Genomic DNA, 18,686 nt, shown 5'->3' on the forward strand with positions numbered 1-18,686 from the left:
CCCATCTCTGTACGCTCTTAAAATCTGGCTTGGAACTGGGCTAAATTCCCGAAGGTAAGGGGTTGCGTTCCAGAACGCAGGCTGCGACGTTCGCCAGGGTTTAATTACCGCTTCTCACAAGCGACTGCTTCGACGGTGCAGGAATTTTCCAAGCATCCTGGTGCCTGTAACGACGTATCCGTTTTCAAAGTTCCACCCGAGCCTCGGTCGGGGAGTAGCTTTGTTCCCTGCGCTTCATTATTTTTCAACGCGCTCGCTGCTTGCTGCGAAGTAGGAAAAGCTGAAAGGAAGAGAAAGAGAGAGAGAGAGAGAGAGAGGCTTGGAAAGCTTTTCTGTTGAAATTTCTCCGCTACGGTGCAGCTACGTTGCTCTGTTATTATCGTCACCGTTGCCATCTTCGATCGAGCCTTCTGTTCTTCATCCTTCTCTTTTATTCCGCACCAGTTCTTGGTCGTTATCATCGAGACGAATCTTGCGTGGCGCCTCGGGGCTTCCGTCAGATCGAATGAAAAATTTATAGCCACGTCCTTCCGCTCGGATTTCCTACAGAAGAGTTTAACTAGGCGCGAGAGAAGTTCGAGTCTCTCTGTCAACGCGTTAGCAATAGTTTTAGATTGACTTTATCGCGCATCATTCCTCTACAATTTTTTAGATTTACAGAATTTCTATACGTGTTTCATCGCATGATATTTCGTTTTCGTTTCGTTCATTGCAGTCTCCTACCGGATTTATCGCGTATCACGAGCGACAATTCCCTGGAATTTGTTAGTTTTGCATTTTCTATACGCATTCCTATTATATTTCGTTTTTGTTTCATTTATCGTTAGAACAGCTTTTACGAGCATCTGGAAATCGCTCGTCTCTGACTGTATCTTCTTCTATCAAATTTAAATACGTACCTTTCTTTGCAAAATCTGTATAATACGTGAAACGAGTGGTTGTAAATATATTCCACAAAAAGAGGGAACATCGATTCTTAAGTGATAAATATTGTTTAGAATAGTAGAGGTTACTGATATTTGTGTATCCATTCGTGTATTTAAATAATGTCCAAAGTAAAATGATGGTCCACTTAAGGATCCTTAACACTAGGTTTACGGAAGCCGTCAATTTGACGGATTTTGAAACTTCGAAATGAAATACCCCAAAAACCATAGCGTTAATTTTAACCATTTTGCATCGTAAATTAATCATTTCATCCAAAGAATTTATACACACAATTATTTTGTCCTAAGCTCTCTAATTTTGGAAATTTAAAGAAACAAAGAACTGGAAATAATAATGTGGAAGAAATTTTTACAAATGATATTTTCAACTTGCCTTATTTTCCGCAAATGTCCTAATACTCATAGACTTTACGTGCGCATTTTGGTAATCGTACAGTTCATTTTCTATATTTCTAAAGTTACAAAATATATCGAGTTATGTGTTTACTCGTGTGACGATTCGCAACGCAACGCTCCACATGCAACATATTTCTCTTTAATAAACGACACGTCGCGCCGGTCGATACGCGTTGTCGCGCGTTGCGTTTTCACACGCACGCCTCTTACAACGCGCAAGGCCTCGTCGTGCACGCGATAAATATAATGACGATGTGATCAGAGAGAAGAGAAGAGGGAGAGAGAGAAAGAGAAAGAGAACGGGTGTCCTTCCGTGGAGCCTGCGATTCCACCCCGCTTTATATACCTGCCGCAACCTTTCCACCGAACCAAGGTGGTCTTTTTTTATGCCACGTATACGTGAACACCCTGGTGACTCTAGCGCGCAAAGGGTGACCAGATTGACGGGAATCATCGCGTGGAACGGAAAATTTTTTTTCATTTTACTCGGTTAGAGACGTAGTTTTTCAACGAGCTTGTAAGAAAGTAGGTTATAGGCGTGTTTTTGAGGAGTTGGATTGGAGGTGCAGTTGAATGCTGGAAGTTATAAAAGTTCTTATAAATGGTATTCAAAGGTTTAGGGAAAGTTTGAATATTCCTGGCGAGGTTGTTAACTGGATGATCGATTGTTGTAGTTATCTCGTGTAATTGACGATAATTAACGATATCGTGTGTTGTGTAGTTGCTATTGCCAGACAAGGAACAGCTTCTAATACGTTGTAAAAACTATCGTCGCATAAATTCTATAGTTTCTTCGTAGATTTCGAGAAGAAGATGCAGGAGGATCGTTCGAAAGCATTGCTATGTATCTCGTTGCTTTATCAATCCGTAACAACACAGATCTGTAAAAATCCATAATCCACTCGAAAGAGCAACGTCATTTCTATTTTAAAAATAAAAATCACTAATCGCCTACGAACACTCTGAACTCCACTTAAAAATAATCTAGAGCTAATTTCAACATCTTTAGAACTAATTCCAGAGAAACTCGAGCCTCGAGATATTCAAATTTTCCATCTCTGCGAGTTTCTATTCTTGCCAACAACAATCAGAATCCACTTCTCGCCCGATTCGTCCAACTTTACAAATTCACCGATCCCTTCACCATATCTTTGCTCTCTAAATACCCTTCGTGTCTCTCTGGTAGAGACCAGACGGTCTCCATGCGGAATGATCGACCTTTTCTCGCGTTCCCAACGATGGAATATCGTCGGCCGGCCCTCGAGGCTCTCACGCTCGCCTTCCTCGTCTCAAGGCTATTTCTCCTCGTGGCAACGTGTCAGATCTTTGCGTCTTACTTACGTGTCACTGCCCTCGACTACGAGCCTCTTCAGCCTCGGTCGGACACCCTCGGCCAGGTTGCGTTCCTTTGTGTCGACGACGCTTGCCAAAATCACGAGAACCGTGAAAACGCTAGTTACGCGCGCGGACGAGGGTCCCGTGATGAAACCACTTGAACCAGAAGAACACACAGAGCCAGGTGAACCCTGGTACCCGGACGATGAATACTTTCGGACCTCTTCTGTCGCGTTTCCGCGCCAAGGGTCTTTCTCTTCGCGTATAATGACACGTTTCTCAATACGTGTTTGAGAGTCTGACAATGTTGTCAACGTCTGGGTTGTTGGTTTTCGGAAATGTTTGCTGTGCCAGGAAGACGTTGTCCGGACTCGAGGACTTACGTATTATTTGTGGTTCTTAGCGAGGCCAAACAGCTCGATGAGGATGTGTCACGAATGTTCAAGGTTATTTGCCAGTTATACTGCTGGCCACAAACACTGTTAGCTCACCAGCTGATGTTTCCTTAGATTTAGATTTAAATTAGAGTTTCAAAGGAAGTAGAAGGTAGGAAATGTTGAAAATGTAAAGTTACACAGAATGTACATGATATGATGAAAAGGCGTATAAAATATAGTGCTTTCTGTAAGTACGTTCTACTTTTTTAATTTATGTTCTCGAAAATATGAATTTGCATAAAAATGAACCGTCTAATCATTAAGGTCATGTATTTGACGTTCAAGATTTACTTGAAGAGTATAGGTCATCGTGATTGTATTGTTGCTGTTCACGGTCATTTAGAAGTTATATCAAGGTTGTATTATCGATGTTACTCGAAGGTCACAAAGAGTCGCCGATGTTCTGTTTATTGACGCTCAAGTTCATTCGAAGACGCGAGGATCGTTAAGGTTGCGCTATTAGCAGTGAAAGTCCTTTAAAGGTCACGACCAAGGATAGTCGAGGTCGTGCGTTTATATCTGTCTAAAACTCTACCGAGTAATCGTCGTCCAACAAATAACAGTAAAATGTACTGAGCTTTCACTTCAACAAAAATAATTCCTATATTATAGGAATTGTAGCAAAATTTTCATTTAACTGTACTGGAAAAGTATTTGTCCATGTTTTTACACGTTTGGAACAAACATCGTTTTGTTCATGAAGTATAATCAGTGCCTACGAAATAGCCGTAAATTACTGAAAAATCGAAGTGTCTACAACGACCATTCAACAACGCTGTATACAGTTCCGGGAAAAGCTGTGGAATTATTTAAACGCGTGTCAGTCGGCCATGCAAACCTATTTAAACGGATCGTGGCACGTGGGAGGCATTATTTCACGAAATTGAAACGTTCTAACCCCGAACGCGCGCGTTGTATCGCAAAATTAGGAACGTAACGCGAGTGGAACGGTGCTAAACGAGCACGTGCCGAGCGCAAGCTGCGACAGAGTTGCACGGACGTGTTCCAGATGCGGACAGGCGTCTGAATTAGCACTTTTATTGCCGCAACATTTTTCTTCGGCCACGTAAGCTGTCATCGGCACCGTCATGGTTCTGTTATACCTTTCTGATCCCCGTAATCGGTCTAACATCTTGCAAATTGCCCGATTTATTCGTGCCGCGTTGCTCGACGACAAGCGCGTATACACGCGTTTGCGGTCGCCTCGCGTTTAATCGATTTTCGATGGGAATTGTTGGAAGTTTGAAATTGGAATACGCTCGGACGATAATTTCGTTTGAGTTTTCCTGATGAGATTTCTAGTTTGTCGTACTTAAACTGAATTTCAATTCCTTTTCTGGATTTTAGGTTCCAGCGTAATGTTTATTAATGACACGTATTTGCTTATTTTATTTTTCTTCTCGATCGTAACCAGTGTTATTTAAAGATTAGTTATCTTCCGAACGATTCTCGTGATGAGAAGAATCGACGGACGACTTGGAAAGCACAACCGATAAGTGTTGTGTACGTATAAATAAACTTTATTTAAGGTTTTACAATTTTTCCCGTAATAGAATAAATAGAATCGCTGGTTATAATACGAAATACAAATAATCACGAACAAGGTAACGCTGCATTCGTACGATATTTTATTTGCAAATTTTCTGTTCGGATAATTTATGTTGCTAGATTTTATTTTTAACATCGTGGCAATGAGAGAGAATTCCACGAATTCGCAGAATACTTGCTTTTTAAAATTCTACGGTTTTTCAAAGTGTGAAGAGATCGAAGCATTCATGACACTAATGATAATATTTCTTTTTTAAATTCATGAAATTCTTTGTCGTATCTCTGCGTTAAAATTACCTTGTGTCAAAATTATGGTGCACCTATTTCTGTGTAAATTTCGGTATACTGTAGCTTGTATTATTTCCTTCGCTATTCAAAAGGAAAATTCAATTCTCGAGAGAAATAATCTGTGAATTTAAGGAATCCTTAGAATGAGACGGTCTGCGGTCAGACACGCCCACAATCTACGTATATTTGTATATTCTCAATCAAAAAATTCATCTGTTTATATTCTCCAAAGGAGTTTGACTTGATCGAAAGTTCTATATTATCAAGCGTATTGCCAGATGGAAAGTTCTATGGATTTGGAAACTCGTTACCGAACAGTCGGTTATCGGCAGTGGGGGCGAAAAGGTGATTACACCTTTAACCGAGAGGCCGAGTTTCTTTGAACACGAAAGAAGAGAATCGTTCGTCAGTAATCAATGAACGATAGGTAACGCGGATGCTTTTTCACGGAAAACACTTTCCAGAGTACTCGCACACCTGGCGATGAATTTCAAGGGAACTCGTTATTTGTAACGAGATATTGCGCCGCTAACGGGTCAACGATTCTCGTTTCTTTAATTAAATCGATAACGAACCGGAGGCTTCGTGATCCGCTGAAATTTCACCAGGCCTTTAAACGAATTTTTCCGAGCTCCGAAAATTCATAAAGTTGTAGAATTTTATACGATCGTTCTGCATAATTTATGGAAAGTATAGAAAATTTAATATTCGAATATGAAAGTACTGCACTAACTACGTGTAAGCTGTTTGAAGATCATGTAGCCTGTTTTTGGTTTAAACAAGAAAGACTTAAGACTTTTTGAAATTATATAGTAAATGCATGATATAAACTGAGACGATAATTAAAATTGTAGGAATCAATATTTTCGAAATATTCAAGTATACAATAATATTATATAGAAGAAAGTATTAGAAAATTAATAAACAAATATTTCGTACTAATTTATCAAACAAACGTTTCACTCCAACACGAAATAAAGGAACAATTTTGGTAATGTGAGATTAGTTAATAACATTTCATTGGATTTTAAAATTGCTCTCTTATAAATTCAAAATATATGTATTTTCCCTTCATTTATTTTATATTTATATCGATTAAAGGGGAGAGATGGAAAATTCGACACATGTTTGCCTCGAATATGTTACTCGTGTTTCTTCTCTTAAATTTATTACTTAAAATCTAAATGAGGTAATCGAATGGACATAGCATACAAACCGTTCGAAATTCAAATTAATCAACTGCACATATTGTAAATTTCTCAATTTTATTACGTAGATAATTAGCGTTTAAATCTGAAAAAAACAGATGATTTACTTCGATAATAAAATAACAATAAATCTCGAATTAAATTCAAATGTAATATTTGTAACATCACATTTCTCTCTGTTTGTTAATTAACGGAGCTCGTTCTTAAGCAACAAATACGGTAAAACGATTATTAATTATATTCTTCCAAGAAGCGTGTATTAAATTCCAAAGCTCAATAATCTTCGAGATACACGTACTTTTAAAACACATTACGGATCCTAGAGTGTTATACTAAATTCCACAACTAGATAGAGTAAGTCCTTTTCTCGCTGAACATTTCTCTTCCATTCTGTTCCACTCGTGTCGACGAGCGAAAGTGCGATTCTTCTTTGAGATAGTTGGGGATCGTGTCGTTGTTGTTCGAGTTTTGTTTCGCCGGCTCCTTCGAGAAATAGCCGGGTTCGCCTCTCACGGAAAGTTTGGTTTTCGCGCGGAAACGTCATGAAAATTGAATCGACATCCCCGGCACGACCGCATTTCGCCACTTCCGACGTTTCGCCCCGTATCCAGCCGAATTAATACCTCGGAAAACAAGATCCCTGCAACCCTCTTCTATCGTCCCGAGGAACCGTCTCGATTCTCGTTCTTTCGATCGTTCAGACAAACTTCCGGGGCCAATAGACGATTTCCGTTTTTCAATTTTTCCTCACTCTCCAGTATCTATTACGCCTCGTTTTCTATTTTCTTCAGACCCTTTGCTTTTGTTTTGTGGAAATATCGTTTGTCGACAGACTGCGGAGTTTTTAGGAGGATTCACATTTTTGAGAATATAAATAGGCAAGTAGAGCGTAGTAGGTAGGAGATTGTTTTAACTATCGGTTATTGTAAAAGGCATTCTACTTCGAATGTTTTTATGCTTCTTCGTAGTACGTGTAATTCTGTGCAGTTTTGCACTTTCAAATAAATTCGCGTAAATGCATTAAAATCTACAGTCCATTTATTCAGTACTGTAATTACGCTATTTTATCTTGTTATCGTAATTAACATTGTTATGGAGCTCTAAAAATTCTGTAATTATTATAAAGAGAAAGTATATATATATATTATTCAATGATCATGTAAGAATTTCGTTATAATATATAATATTACTAGAGAAATTAATTTTGAAACAAATTCGTGCATGTGAAATAGCATTTTTATATTTAAAAATCGTCGCTATAGAGAGTTAGTAACATTGATAAGAATCGAGCTATCGATTAAGAAACATACGCAGATGCAAAAGATACGTCATGCTTAATTTTGAAAGCAAGTGACCACAATCTGCCGAATTAATTCTAAATCCATTAGTCTTCATAAGATCGCAGAAATTCTCGTCGAATATTTCAAAACTCCTCGAACTAGCCAACAAAAGCAGGACTTTCGCCGCACTTGCAGAACGATGTTCAACAATTCACGTTTATTCTGAAAACATGGTACCTTGGCTGCGACGACGCACCAAAAACAGATCCGCTTTATCCGTTCGCAAGCTTCGAACGAACCTCGAAAATTGCTAGTTTTCCAGCAACAAGATCGACATCCAGATGAGAGTTTCCCGCAATAATGGGAGAATTGAATCAATATTCCGAGACGGGAGGGCCACTCGATGGCGGTGTGTGATTAAAATCGATCGAATTGATTCGTCCCGGTATCAAGAGTGTCCGGGTAGGCTCTCGTGACTGGCTAAATGGGTCGAGAGCTTGGCACACGGAATCGCGGATTGCTGTTGCCAAATTCTGCGAATGCTTCGCACTGCGGCTACACGATCGTGTACGTATCGCCATGCGTGTATCGGGATCTCGATTCCATCGATCGACGATCATGTTGGAATTACAAATTTCTAGCATACAGTCTATCGATTTTCATCGACTCTAGCTCTTCGGAATCTGTAAACGGTGAGCTCTGCGGTCGCTCCGGTCGTTTTGGACGTAGGAAATGACTTTAGCGATAGTTTGTGATTGTAAAAGTGAATTATTGTAAATTATTGGAGTAGAAATTTCCTGTCAAGTTTATGCTAAGTATTATGTCGAGTTGCAGTAATTTATCGTTTGGATTAAGAACAGTGGATCTTACGAAAAAACGACAGTATATCAACATACAACGAAGGAGATTGCATTAAATTTAGGAAGCTAAAAAGATGCTTCCGTAAGAAAGCCATGCGGAAAAATTCCATTTTTCCATCAACACCTAAAAGCGTAATATTCCAGCACCCTGTTGAACCCATAATACAACCCTTTCAATCCAGCCTGCAGTAAACTACTTCAAACTCGCTCGTACCTCATCCACGCGGTAGCTCGATACTACGAAACACGCGTCGCCTCCATCGACTCGAGCTCTCGGGCTACGCGATAAATTTCTCTTGGTTGCTGGCTCGACGATGATGAATCGTTCCATCGCAAACAAAAAACGAGAACCGGTGCGGCGTCTCTCGCTTTCGGCGAACTCTGCGAATAGTGGAGAGAAACTTAGCGCGGTCCATCGACGAGTTTGATCGATCGATGGATGTGGATGGATCATCTTGGTGGGTCGAATGGTTCACGCTTGACGTGTGTTGCGACACACGGTTCTCTTCGGAACCGCGATGGTCGACTAAGCCGCGGATGCAGCGGTTCTTCATCCCGCAACTCTGTCCTCGAACGCGGATCGATAGGTTCGCGCCAGCGTAGTCGAAACCGAAACCATCGCCGTCCGTCTTCCTCGCCCTCTCTGCTCTCTGCCTCGTCTCACCCTCTTTTTTCCCCTCTTTCCCTCTTTCCTCGGCCTTCCTCACCGAGTCCGCACGGTCACCGGTTCGAATACACGCCACGCGCCGCCGATGCATGCGCTCCGAGGATCGATTCTGAACGTTGCCCATGAATTCGCACGAACGTGTTCTTCAGAGGGGTCAGAAGAAGCTAAGATTGCGACACGATTGATGATTGTAGTCGAGTGTTGGTCGCAGAGGGATTGCAGGAAGAGGACGGGTTTGACGAGGTTTGTGGAAGTTTGAAGATGTTTCAGATGGTTCCTCGTTGTTTTGAGGGAACATTAGATGCATCAAGTTTCGGAGAAGAGCTTTTTGAGGCAACGAGTTACGTATTTACAGGCGTGTTGGTTATCTGATTTTGGTATCTTAAGGTTTGTCTGGGTTGGAGCATGTTTGATAATGCGTGAGCTAGTTTGAAGATGTTTGAGATTTCTTGTGAGAAGATTTAGGAGTATTTTGAGGCAAGGAATTAGGCATCTGAGAATTGCCATGTAGTTGTAATATTGTGGATCCAGAAATGAAGAGGACTATGGAAACATAGATTTTCGTGGTTGAGAAATACTCAATTGAAAAATGTTGTTCCTCGGTACCCTGAAAACATAAAGGTCGATGCGATGCACGAAGTGCTGTTGATTATCTGGCAAATGTATAGATACTTTCACGGGTCACTGTGTTTTATTCCCCTTTCCTTTTTTGATTGAATAAAAATTCTAGGAGAAAAAAGTCGAGGTTGTTTTATCGTTTGAACACTCGATAAGTAGGCTATTGGGAATAAAACTGCCGTTCGAGCTGACTTCGATTTCATAAGCTGCATTAAAGGCTCGTAAAATCGTGCAATGAAAGTCGACGGAAACGTGGCCGACCTGGTTATCGGGAATTTCAATTTGTGCCAAAGTGTTAGCCCATTTTTCCAAGTTGAGTTTCAGGAAGAGGAGGAAGACCGAGTGGGGCGTATATTGGCATGGTTTGTTTGATCACTCTGATTTTGATCGGCGCAAGAGCATGGAAATTAGGTTGCGGCAGTCGTGATTTTAAATCTCTGGTTGTTACAATTTCAAGGTCCACGGATGAAAATTAAATCTACAATTTTGGAATTAATAAAAATACTGCATGATCAAGAAAAGAGAGTTACACGTCAAATGAAAATTCGAAATATTTCGTACAACATACACAATATATTCATAAAAAGTTTCTGACAAGCGTACGTACTTCAAAAAATATATTCGCGCTCGCGAAGATCAAAAGCTTTTTTAATCAACGACATAGAAGATGCAAGTAGTAGGTAATAAATTCTGAAATTTGATATAAAACACATCGCCTATCTTAATTCTCTTTTTCGTTAGGAGACCTTTGCTGTGCGTTTATTTCGCCGAATTTTTCCAAATTACAGTAATACGCTTCGCGTTTCCATCTGTCCGCGTTCCACTTGTTGGCGAAAAAGTTTCCAGTTTCGTGCACGCTGGAAATATCAAACGATATACCACGAGATGACGTCCGCGGTAAATTTTGTGCTTCCCGCGGCAATGTCAATGCTTCCAACATTCGACGCGAATAAATAACGATCGTTCGACCACACCAAATGGCATTCTCCACGTAGAAACCATATTACACCTGTTCCTCCATCCATTCTGCGCACACATTCCCTGTTAAACATTTCTCACAGAAATAACCCTCCTATAGTACTCTAGTTACGATATTCGCGTAAAATATCTCTTGACATCACGTCATATGTAACTTGTAAAGTTAATATCAGAGTTATCAGTATTAATGCGCGCCTGTATATAATATACGTAAATGTAGAACTGGATAAAATTATTAATCGATGTTATAATATTACGTTATTAATGTTGCATTAATTATATTATGTGTTTATTGTGTGGGAAGTGGATGAGTATGGAAAGGAATATATTGTGAGATGCGAGAGTTCAGAGGGTGAAATCATGGAAGTTTATCGATATCTTAATTGTATTATAAAAGTCAGTATTTTAATTTTTCGTTGCAAATATCTCTACCATCTTTCGATAAGCATAATTTTGTTTAAATAAAATTCAATATTAATTTTACCAAACTCATTCACGATACGCGTTTGTAACAGATGCAAATATAAGAAATAAAATCCTTCATTTTCACGCACTTCGTAGCTTTGGAGTTACAACAACAAGGAGGGACGTTAATCGTAAAAATTGAGGAAAATATGAAATTTTCTAAGAAAAGAAGCTTGCCGATTGAAACGCATTAAAATTAAATTAAACACAAGGATAATCGAAGAAATAATTTATACAGATTGCGGCACTCGTTAATGTCCCAAACGATTTCCCAATTTCCCCGTAAAGTCTCAAAGGCTAAATCTTAATCACCAAAGCGTGTTTTAAAACAAGCAGTCAATAAAATATACCGATATCAGTTAATGAAATCTTCTAACCCGTTCCATCGATGCATTTCAATATCCACACATGACTTCCTTTTTTCCAATTTCCTGACCGTATGAAAACAGAATCGTCCATTGGTATTTTATCCGGCGAAAGTAAAAAGGGAAAACCGACGCGAAACAAGAAGAGCATCAATTTTCAGCAGGACTTTCCATTCGAGATCCAGAGTCGTAATATTTTATCTTTTTATTTCTCGATCCTACGGTCTCCGTTTTGCCTTTACGCTCGGAGCAGCTGCAGATGCACGCTCGTTTGAGCGTTACAAGGCTCGATGCGTCCGCAAACTGGTTATTTCATTTTTAACATCGACGACCTGCGCGACCCTTTACCGCCCTTCTCTGTGTCCTTTATGTATTTTTCCACCCCGCCAACCTATATTTCTCTCTTCTCTTTTTTTGGAGTTTCTTTCGACATCTTGTTTTTCCTGCTTCCCCTTTTGCATATTCTATAGCATATTATTCTATATCCGATATGAAATATTCCTCCGCAAATATTAAAATAAGCCAAACGATGCCCTCCAATTCCCACACTGTCGACTTTATTAAAAAAGTTCATACCACCCTGATTAAACAAACGTAACATCAAAATGTTCCAAATAGCGATGTAAATGTTCCCTAAAATTGTCCCAAGGACCAACGTTATTCAATGGTCTTTCAAAAACGAACCATCGATTACAAAATTAGTATTATTAAACAAACTTGACGTGGAGAGATAGGAATATAGATTTAAAAGTTTCTCGAAATATTTCCAATTTTCGCGTTTTCCCATCCCTCCAATTTACGCTGGTTCAGAAAATGTAGATGCGGCATCGCAAATAAAATCATTTAAACGCGCGACTGTACAAAACTTTTATGCACTTGTTACATGCGTTTCATAAAACATTTTCATCTTTCACTTTCATCGTCAATGATCATCGCGATTAGCTACATTTGTAACATTGGTAACATTTAAAATTAATCTGAAAACGTAAATGGTGTCTACTAGCAACGTTTGAATATTTTCATGAACTTGTACATTTTTCCTTTCTTTCGGAATTTTATCTTTCATGCTTCCTCCTTCGTTCCTCCGCAACGTTATTTCGTTTCGTTCGCAGACGACACGCTGGATATGCACGATCGACCGTGCATCCTCGAACCGTCGCTTTTGTCCAGGCGAACGAACAGAATGCTTTGACGCGTACGAACGAAAGTTCGCCCTTCCATTGCAAATCGTTTCGAACGAATTGCTTTCAAACCGGAGAGAAACGCGCGCCTTCGACCAACCCCTTTGACTCGCTCGTTAAGAGCAACCTCCCTTTACACCCGCTCCTGTTTTTAATTCGCTTTTTCAATTGTGTAACGAATCGAACATTAGATTGATTTGATCCGGCATTTTCCTTCTTTCTCCGCACTCTGTTCTTTCGCCTCTTTCAAGATTGCCCCGCGGCTTAATTGATTGATTGAAACGCCGATTCTAATTGGTTTTCAAGTTATATCAGATCTTTGTTCCGTGTTTCGCATGTGAGATTTTTATTACTCTTCTTATCTTTGTTCAATTAGCAAGTTTAGATTGAGACACGTGACTTTAGATCACGGGGTCTATGGAATTCGGGTTATATGTTCCTTATTGAGGATATATGTACATATACAAGCACACACATACGTACATATGAATATAGGGTGTCACTGTTCAATGTGCTCAAGGATATCTACTAATCATAATAATTAATATTAAGGTATAACCTTCTGTATAATTCTTCAGTACTTAAGAAAATGTAAATAGGAAAGTATACAGGGTGTTACGTCGTGTGAGATGGTCCTTGCGATGTCCTTCATGGTCTGGCCGCTAAGGCCTATACACAAGGAACCACCATAAACCCACTCTTTTTAGTTTAATTTCTATTCTATAAGTATTTTCGGTTTATGGATGGTCCTTAAAACTGTCCTTAGGTTTATTGCACGCTCTTACAAATTACGGAGAAAGCGGATGTTTGTCTAGAGGAAAAGCAGGTTTTTTCCATGAACAAGGACACCCATGAGCCACGTTGGCAGGAGACTTTCTCCTCATATTGTCACTTATTAACGTTGGCTATAACCAATGGGTATCGCGGATCGTTACCTTCACTTTCCTATCGAAAAGTGTGAACAACGAATTCGCGTTCTTAGTTCAAAAAGGTACACCCACACCGAGCTTTCCTCCGTAATAGCACGAGACGGGTTTTCACTGTTCTTCCAATCTTCGTGCTGTCAACTCAACTGTCTTATCCTTGGAGCAGTCATCTACTGTTCTTTCAATCTCGGCGCAGTCATCTACTGTTGCTACAAACTTAGAGCAGTCAACTCGACTCTATCATTCATCTCATCGAATCTGTCACTTCCTGTTCCTATAACATTAGATCATTCCCCTCAACTGTTCCTACAATCTTAGGACAGTCATCACTAGTGTCTACACGATATCAATTCAATCTACTCTCTGCTTAGACTAGACTCAACTATCAGATCCGCAACTATCAATTGTTTATATCAAATATATCTTCCGACACGGCTCAATATTAAATGTATCAAGTTGTTGCAGATATAAATATTATAAAACTGTTGATTACAGTTTTATTCCACATCAAACAGCCCTATTATCCCACAAGAAATAAGGGGATCGACTTGTTCGTGATGTCGATTGTTATAATCGTAACGGGAATTTACGACTCCCGTTGACGCGCTTCCTCGCGATCGCGTCTCCCCGCGACTGGAAGAAAATACACAGGGTGTCACATTTTAATCGATCCACGCAAATATTTCCTAAACTGTACGTTATCCGAGAAAGTGTTTCAAATGAAACTTACTCTGTTTCGAGAAGGACGTCTTGTGATGGTCGCATATCTTATCTACAATAGGTGAACTTGCCATTGAGATTTCAAGATCACCTTTGTTGTTTTAAACAAAGTTATACATTTTTGTATTCGCCATTTCATGCTTTTTTTGATCCTCTATAAAAAAGTAAGTAAGATACTGAAAAGAAAAACGATTAAAAGGTAATTCAACCTCAATCCAGTAAAACTCATCGTACGAAAGACAAGGAAACGCAACACGGTGTTTTTATGCGCATGTCTTCCTTGCATTTGATACAGTAGTCTTTTAAAAACAGAAGAATCTTTTAAACGGAACATCTTCATCTCACAATTATCTTAACACATTTTTGTAGAGAGTTAAGAACTACATGGAAAAATATGGTGTATAAAAACATATATAGTTCCATTTAAAGGACAAAGACTATCCTGAAACCTCTGAAACACCTGCACACAGACTAGAAGCAGAATAAATTTTATGAAACGCTTTTGCGAATAATACATACATTAGGAAATTTTTCCATGGACAGATTAAACATAGACATCCTGTATACTTTTCTATTTACATTTTCTTAAGTATTGTACTGAATTATACGGAAGGTTATATCTTAATATTAATTATTATGATTAGTGGATATCCTTGAGCACATTGAACAGTGCACCTAATATTAGCAAATTTTTTAATAAATACTTGAAATCTATAATTTACGTTAATTATATGTAATCCTATTTAAAAAAATGATAAAGTTATGTAGCTTTCTTTAATCGTTGATGTATGCGGTCGATTTTAGTAGTATCGTTACTACGAAACAAATATTGGGTTGGCAATTAAGTAATTGCGGATTTTGTCATTAGGTGGTAATTATAAAATCCGCAATTACTTAGTTGCCAACCCAATAGCATGTGCATACAAAAATACACGTAAGAATTGAACGATACAGATTTCTGAAGTGAAAGATGTCAGTTGTTACAAGAATAGAAAGTGATGATTATGTGTACGTAATTAATTTATAAATTGCATGGCGTTGTGCACGGAGGGTCAACGGGTCAGAAAGCGGCGCAAATCCGGGTGCCTGCCACTATCAAGATATTTCACGGCTATGGAATTCGTGGAAAGATCGATCGCCGGCTCGCAACAGATAGCGAGGCCGATTGCGATTGCGTGAGACGGGGAAACAAATCAGCGGCCACGGTCGAAGCGGCCCGCGAAAATCGCGCGATAAATTCGGGTTATAAAGCTGTTCTCCCCGATGGGCCGCAACGATTTTTACGATCCATGCAATTCCACCGTTTTCTCCAAATCACCGATTGTGTGTCCCTACTTCCCTGGCAAAACACACGGCCAGCGTTTCTCAATGTAATCCTGATGCCGATATATACGTACATTTGGCCCGATTGAATTCGAATTTCGAGGGTACGTGATACACGACGATCGCGAAGCTCCTGCAGGAAATTTATAGAAATTTTGCGGAATTGAAAACACGGGGAAATTGATGCGATGTTGCGCTAACGCGAAACAAATGTCGATTTTTAGCCCTGCTAATACTTCTTGATGTTTATGGAATTTTTTAAATGGACAAGTATTTATTTAATATTATTAATCAATAGTATTAGTTAATCAAAAATTGAAATATTCTTCTGTGGCTAAATAATTTCAACAAGGTTATCGATACACAAATTTAGTATTTAAAATTAAGAATCCTTTAGAATTTTTCTAAATTTCTTTGAATTTTTTTTTTTTATTATACATGATCTGTATCATTTTAATAATTTTCACGAAACATATAAGTAAGAAAGAGACATTCTGCTTCGAAAATAAGGCATGGCTCGGATCGACAGTATCACGATAACAATTGCAACATTCTCTGCGTCATACAAACAGTGTACTATTACGCAACAACTTATGTTTCGAATATCACGAATAGTTTTGCATAGAAGTAATACAGGAAGCGTAGAATCTGCGGGCTGCTTATCGAGCAGGAAACCGCGGCGCAACAGTTGAACCGATAAGGCATTATGTACGCAAGTGACACATCGTGTCACGTGTACCTTTTAAAAAAAAAATAACGTTCTAACATATCGATAACTTATTTCTGTTTCAGGTAAGTGTACTTGGGAAAATCAAACGCCGTAGAATCGTTCGACCACGCGTTGGGTAAGAAATCCTTTAAATTAAGCTACTGTCTGATTAAACTACGGTCTATCGATTTCATCTTTTATCGTGGCGTTTAATTTTTCATCGCCTGACGAGGCTCTCGATTCCAGCAATCGCGGAATAGATATAGAATAATGCATAATCGCCACACAATAGAGGATTCCACGTTGTTCGTTACGCGGGAATTGTTATTGCACCGCCATATGGACACACCATATTGGCCTCGCGATGACTATAATCCTCCAATAACGTTGACAAAGATCTATAGACAATTAAAGTTTATACACATTTACAAAACTTTGGCTTACGAGATATTAGAAACACACAATTTATTATAAATTACATATGGACAGAAAATAACTTTGAATTTGCTCAGCATAATAATCTTTTGTACTCTGATGATTTCCGTATAAAATTATTTATTATAAGCTTTTCATAATTTCATTCGAGCGCAAAGAGTCGGCTGTGCATTTCTGGAAGAATTGAAAGAAACGTAATGCATTTAGAACTACGAAGTATTACGTAAGACATTGTTCGAAACAATTAGAGCATTGCTACTATATTGCATTGATCAAACAAAATCAAGCAAAAGCGACTAACGCTTGTAGGCTTGATAAATTGATAAAGATCGATCGTAAGATAGTAATAAAAAAAGGTGGTTTTTATGCTAAAAAAAAGAAGGTATAAAAATCAAAGAAAGATAAATCTCTAATTGTTTGAACGGTATACTCAATCGAAAAATTTTATGTAGCTTTAACAGTGTGTATACACTTTTGTGAAATAGCATTTTGTATTTTTCTGCTTCTTCTTCTCAATATGTAAGTACAATAAATTATATTATTTTTAAAAGTATACGTCTAAATTCAATTAATACAAAATTTGGTAAAAATTCCTGCAACTACCCTCTGAAAATATTCCAAATTTAATAATAATATTTCGACATAGATTTTTTCCCAAGGTTCACGCTCTAAACCATGCAATGTTGTCATCGATAATAACGGGGTTAACAGAGGAAATTTGTTCGACTGAAAATCTATTCTCTGCTCGAGCGAGCCACTGCTGTCTCTATTACGAAAGATTTTGTCTCGTTTGTCGTGAGCCACGAAGTTTTTGGTAGAAAGCCAAGAAGACCGAGCGCTGGACTCTGTCGCCTCTTAATAGAAAGTATGCCTAATTTCCGTGGCTCGTTATCTCCGTAATTAGAGCGTAACTCGTATCCTGTCGATCATCTGGAATTGCCGTGATCGTCGTTTACGACGAGCAATGTCAACGAGTCTCGTGTATACCTCTGAACAAGTGAATTTTTATTGGTTCGTCTCAATTCCTTCATCAAAGTATGTATCATGACATTGCACGTGTATTTGAAAAGTGTCACGACTCAAAATAATTCAAATGTACAGCGGCTGCAAAAGCTATTGGCACACATTCTTATCCTTCGATCATCCTTCTTTTATTTCTTTTATCAGTTTTTACATTTTATTTTCGCAGTATGACATTTTTCTAATGATACAACATTTTATATTGATTCTAATCTAACGTACTTGGCTCTAATCAATTAGTAAGTAAACGTTTTATCAAATACAATGAGATGCAAATGTCTTTCGTAGTCACTGCAGGACGATTCAATATGAATTTTCAATAGGAATTCAATGGAATTGTAATTTGACTAATTGATATTTCGTACTTACGATTATATTCGACCGAAGGTGTAGGGTTATCGAGTTCGGAACACCGCTCATATGTGAGTGGATTTATTATGGTTACGAATGTTGCGTGTGACGAAGATGCGATATTTGATACTCGTAAGTGCGTGGGCTGTGTAGGTCTGTCGAGCTTCTGCGGAAATTGACAGTGCGATGTAGGGGACCTTAGCAGGGACGACTCCAATTTCTCTTGACGTTCGATACGCCATAGATGTGTTTGTTGCTTTATCAAGATTATATTTATCTGTTGAGGGATGTTTATTGAAAGTGGAACATGGTTGTTGATTTTATTACATATTGTTTTCGAATATAGAAAGTGTATGGTAATTTATGATATAATTGAACAACGTTTTAAATAGAAAAGTAATTAAAAACATAGATTGGATAGTGTTGTTTAATCTCGAGTTGATACGTCTTTATTTATGTTTGTGTCTATTATACTAGAAATTATTAAAAATCCTACAAACTATTTCGCCCTACTGAATATACAACTCTGCTCTGCTCTACCCTGTCAGATTAAATTTCATTTATTACAAAGTGCGTGAGTATCCTGTTTCATTGCGTGTTCTCCATTACTTAATACGATAAACGCAAGC

The 18,686-nt window shown here is 38.6% G+C and overlaps 1 protein-coding gene across 4 annotated transcripts in view; it reads left to right on the forward strand.

Moving 5' to 3' along the window:
• The window catches only part of LOC132909776 (serine/threonine-protein phosphatase 2B catalytic subunit 2-like), a 234,993-nt gene that overhangs the window by 24,811 nt on the left and 191,496 nt on the right, over positions 1-18,686 (forward strand). The gene's annotated exons all lie outside the window — the stretch shown is intronic.

This window comes from Bombus pascuorum, chromosome 8 (genome assembly GCF_905332965.1).
Source record: "Bombus pascuorum chromosome 8, iyBomPasc1.1, whole genome shotgun sequence".
NCBI lineage: Eukaryota > Metazoa > Arthropoda > Insecta > Hymenoptera > Apidae > Bombus > Bombus pascuorum.